The following is a 5,074-nucleotide window of genomic DNA, read 5'->3' as shown; positions in this document are numbered from 1 at the left end:
TGGTGATAAAAGGTGTCATTAGCAGAGGCCAGCAAAGGGCCAAGCATCTCTCACGATATGGAGGCAGGTAGAAAGGAAGAGCAGTCCTTAAAGCTACTCCATCTAAGTAGTGTCCTGAAAATTTGCAGGTACTTAATTAGATAAACATCTAGGCAGGATCTGGAGTATTTCCCAAATATCACTCTCTCTGTTCAGCTAAAGGCCCTTACTTTCCTATTTGACTCTGGAGATAACTTATCCAGCTTCTCAATATTCTAAGACCCTGCCTTGGCATGTGGTTCTTAGTATTTCTGATAAGTTCCATAAGGAACTATCTCACTTCCTGAATACAACTTAGCATTTTTTACTAAGATCTTTTATTAACAAATTAGTTATCTATATATTATATATAATAGAAATAACTTTCCAATTTATAGCCCTCTCATACAGCAATACATACCCACTCAGTATTTTTCCATCATTCTTAAATTAAGGTGGAGTCTTTATAAATGTTATACATCATAAAGAATGGAGTCCTCAATGAAAAAGGGTTGTCTCTCAAACCTCTGATCACAAAAATTTTAAGCTTTAGAGTTTTAAAACAATTACTGACTCTGTGACACATTTTATTCTTATGGAAGAAGATAAAATTTAAGATATTTGCCCCTCTTTTAGGGCAAGTTAACAATCACTGTTCATTCACCTCAGGTATTTTCACCCATTTCTTTCTCTTTCATTTTCTCCTGTCTCCCCTGGATTAAGAGTATCAGACAGCCAGTTCTTCATTATAAGTATAATCTTATGAGAAAAATGGTAGCCAAACACTAGAGCTACAGTAACTCCCCAGAAGATTTAACCAAATTCAGGACTTGCTTTGTCTTTGAGGGATATTTTAAAAGGAATAAAAATTCGAAATCAGTAACTCCTTTTATCATCACTTGTAATCTTTATTTTAAAAAACCTGTCATGTAGGATTTATTATTTCCGTTATATAGATGAGTAGACTAAGGACCCAAAGAGGTTGTATAATATAAGTCTGTCTCATTTCAGTTGTGTTCTTTCTGCTATAGTGCTTCTAACCTCTTGCCCTTTCACAGCTCTTTGTGTTTCCTTTTTTTGGTAAGACCAGCTGCCAGAAGCTCAGCTTACTGCCTCGGGGCTACCATAGCAATGCCTTATGCATCTTCTATAAGAGAAGTAACAAATGTCTGTTTCACTATATGTTTATTACCACATGATGTCCATCTTTAGACTGTGAACTCTGCAAGACCCCCAACCATGAGTCATCTCTTTGTACTTATATTTCACATAGTTGCCAGCACAACCATGAGGTGCTTAATCAATGCTTTTTTTTTTAAACTTTACATAATTGTATTAGTTTTGCCAAATATCAAAATGAATCCACCACAGGTATACCTGTGTTCCCCATCCTGAACCCTCCTCCCTCCTCCCTCCCCATACCATCCCTCTGGGTTGTCCCAGTGCACTAGCCCCAAACATCCAGTATCGTGCATCGAACCTGGACTGGCAACTCGTTTCATACATGATATTTTACATGTTTCAATGCCATTCTCCCAAATCTTCCCACCCTCTCCCTCTCCCACAGAGTCCATAAGACTGTTCTATACATCAGTGTCTCTTTTGCTGTCTCGTACACAGGGTTATTGTTACCATCTTTCTAAATTCCATATATATGCGTTAGTATACTGTATTGGTGTTTTTCCTTCTGGCTTACTTCACTCTGTATAATAGGTAATCAATGCTTTTTTGAATTAACAAGTAAGCACCAGGAACTTCAAGAGAGAGAAATTTGTAGAGAATTATATTTCAATTTACTTAGCCATTCATGGCTGCATAACTCAACAATTTTTATTTAAATAAATTAAGATTTCCAAATATAATTGGCCAATGGTAATGTCCAACAGAAAAATCTTGCAAACCTCTATTTTGTGGATAAAAAGAGAAAATCATGAAAATAACCACAGTAATCAGTACTATTGAACAGCGTTATAGAAGGTAAGCTCTTAAGAAGACTTTCTTCTTAACTTTTTAGCTTCTTGATTACTTCATGGGATTGTACTGAACTGCGTCAGTCTTATAGGTAGGTAAATTAGGCAATGTCTAAATGGCGTGATTTGAAGAATGCCAGTAAAGTACCCTTGATTAAAAACCTCTCACCATTCCACTTCTCTTAGTACTTGGAAATTTAAAATTTTCACAGTAATCATTACCTCAAGTTAAACCTGTGAAAGCCCCAGCTCAAATGCACATATGCTATGTAGGAAGGTAAACACACAAAGCCTTGTCAGTCATTGACATCTGGACCTCCTTTAGTTTCACAGGAAGCTATCACTCAGTAAATCAGAGGCAAGCCTTCAGTGAAGGGGGTTTTGATGAATATAGTGGAGTTGGACTGAGGATAAGAGAAGCAAAAGGCAGATTCTACAGTGGAGACATCAATGTGAACTCTGAGTATCATTAGAGAGGGATGAGTCAAAGGGAAACAGAAAGAAAAATTGAGAGTTCATCTAACTTGGCAACTTTAACATTTTACCAAGAAGCAGTCCTGTGACTAAGAACAAAAGATGTGCTACCCAACAGAGGATAAAGTCTGTATAATGCATGAAGCTTGGTGCATTTTAACATTTGCAATAAAAGCTTCCTGATGGTTAAGATAGTAGAGAGTATGCAGAAAGCCTGGAGAAAACTGGAGCTGCTGTTCTTGTCCTTTTTCAATGAGAACAGGCTATTAATTAAGGTGTCCATGATAATTTCTGACTCACAGTTCTCTGTGAATGTTATTTCTTTAGAGTGACCATAAAATGTGAAGCAAGCTTTGGTATAGAATTTGTGTTCAAAATCTCCACGCAACTTCCTAATGTGTCATCTAATATTTCTTATTACTTGGCTGTGGACTGGTTTTGAATATCTTGTGAAATATTTATAACTGCAAGGGATGTGGGAGTCATATGAACAAAGCATACAGAAAGCAGCTAAAGATTAGTGACAGTAACTGTACAGGACAAAATCAGAAATCAGCTTTCATTTTCCATTTGTTCATTTTTAAGTATGTTTGATTCATGTCTTTCATTACCCAGGTGCACTCTGTTTAAACACCTTTGCTTGGTCTTCATGGAATGCCAAGCTCAAATAAACTCTGGAGTTTATTAGAAATTTTATAAATTATCCCAAACCACAGAAACCTATGCCATTTGGTCCCAAGAAATAACTTGGTATTTCCTTTCTGTGACTGACAGCAGATGTCAAAATGAGGGAGAAATGAATCTCAGACTAGAAACTGGCACACAGTCCTGAAGAGAAGAAGTAAATTGCAATATGGAATGTAATTAGGATTCCAGAATCAGAATATGGGCATTCCGCCTTGAAAAGACTAAATGTAATGTGTACCCCCAAGCCACCAGCAGGGCTATGCACTATTTAAAAGCTCTAAAATCATTTTGACATTGATACAGGATTACACATCAGTAAGTGGCATAATTGGGATTCAACCCTAGTTCCCAATATGCTAGGATCTGTGATTTTATTGTTGTTGTTTTTGTTTTTTTCCTTTTTTATGCTATGGCTGTTAGGCCATATGACTGCTATTTTCACCAAGATGAGAACAGAAGTCCATAGGTAAAAATGGCGAACTCTTCCTTTCTACCTCCTTTTCATGTCTTAGATCATTCTAAGATAGCACCTACAACATTTTTTGTTCTACACTGTTAGCTTTAAGCTTGTGTCGCTTGGCACCACTATCATATGTAAGTAAAAGAAACTTAGCTCACGTGCTTAAAAAATAGGGTTTTCCCCCACCAAACAAAAGATCTGGGGATATGCTGTGACTAGTACCAGTGGCCAATGCTGGTTCAATATTCAATGATGTCAAGGACACTGTTCCTGAAATTGTACTGGTGTTTATCTCAGGACCACACAATGGTTACTTTATTGATCAAGGTTCTCTAGAGTCAAAACCACTTCTAAGTTCTCCAGACAATCCAGCATCATAATGAGGGTATGGGGAACTGAAAGCTGTTGGAGAAAACTGTTACACAGGGCAATTCAAGGGTCCTGGAGTGGAAGCTCACCCTTCTGCAGTTTTACAAAGATTCAGGTTTGCTACTAAAGTACTAATGGAATTAGAAATCTAAAGCTAGTCTAAGTATCCTGCTTTGCCTTTCAGGGGTACTTTAAAAAGTAGAGTCTAGAAAAGATTTCATGTTGCCCTGGAGAGGCATTAGAAAGCTAGAAGAAGCAGGGCTATTTACTTGCTGAATTCTGAGTGATAAAAATCACATACTTTGGGCAGACAATTGGCCACAGGCCTCTTTCAAATCTCAACAGTAACTCTCATTGATGCTGAGAAAGTTTACTTTGTGCCTTTAAATACACAGGTAAGGGAAGAAAGCTGAATTTCACAAATTTCCACCAGGCTCACTTAGGAATAAGGACTTGTCAAATGTACTTTAGTGCATCTAGTGTGGTATTAACTTAAAAACAGTTAATCAGAGAAGAGAGCAGAAGGTGAACGTAAGAAAGGGATCTTAAAAATTAACATACATATAATCATATTCAGGAGATGCCTTGTCACCAATGATTTAAAAAGTCATGCAGTGCAAATTATACACAGAATGCTTTCTAGATTTAATAATTAAGATCCAGCAAAACAAGCAGCTTCATTAATCAGAAGTACTATACCCTTCTTTTATGATGAGGAAAACAAATAAGGTAGGATGAATCAGAGTCCAACCAATCATTGACTCCTTCTGTGTGTTTTTGTATTATTAACAGGATATACCAAGAAGGCTGCTAGGTGCTGAGGATTCAAACGTGAAAGACAGGGTATTGGACTGGGGGTCCCCCTCTCTCATTTCCTTCATCAACTTTGACAAATGTATCTGTAGCCCCTAGATGCTTCTTGTCATAGAAATAGGTTTGAAAGCATAGAACACAGGCTGATATTCTTGTCATTCTCATTTACAAGGTGGTTATTATCCCAAGAATTGTCATCTAGCTCAAACTTCTATATCTAAATATAACTTTCATCATTAAAAAAAAAAAAGGGATCATAATTGAAGAAAGGCCTGCTCCTGCC

This window comes from Bison bison, unplaced genomic scaffold, assembly GCF_000754665.1.
Source record: "Bison bison bison isolate TAMUID 2011002044 unplaced genomic scaffold, Bison_UMD1.0 scf7180017864313, whole genome shotgun sequence".
NCBI lineage: Eukaryota > Metazoa > Chordata > Mammalia > Artiodactyla > Bovidae > Bison > Bison bison.
This window is presented reverse-complemented; position numbering follows the sequence as displayed.